Consider the following 607-nt stretch of genomic DNA (forward strand, 5'->3'; position numbering starts at 1 on the left):
ACACTCCTCACTCACACTCCTCACTCACACACTCACACTCCTCACTCACACACTCACACTCCTCACTCACACACTCACTCACACACTCACACACCCACACTCCTCACTCACACTCCTCACTCACACACTCACACTCCTCACTCACACTCCTCACTCACACTCCTCACTCACACACCCACACACTCCTCACTCACACACTCACACTCCTCACTCACACACTCACACTCCTCACTCACACACTCACTCACACACTCACACACTCACACTCCTCACTCACACTCCTCACTCACACTCCTCACTCACACACTCACACTCCTCACTCACACACTCACACTCCTCAGTCACACACTCACTCACACACCCACACACTCCGCACTCACGCTCCTCACTCACACACCCACACACTCCTCTCACACATCCACACACTCCTCACTCACACTCCTCACTCGCCCACACACTCCCTCACACTTCCCACTCACACACCCCTCATTCACACAGCCGCACACACTCCCTCACACACTCCTCACTCTCACACCCACACACTCATTCACGCACTCCTCACTCACACAGCCCACATGCAGACTCACCTCGAGGTCCACTTTCGCTC

Source organism: Myotis lucifugus, unplaced genomic scaffold, assembly GCF_000147115.1.
Source record: "Myotis lucifugus unplaced genomic scaffold, Myoluc2.0 scaffold_247, whole genome shotgun sequence".
Lineage (NCBI taxonomy): Eukaryota > Metazoa > Chordata > Mammalia > Chiroptera > Vespertilionidae > Myotis > Myotis lucifugus.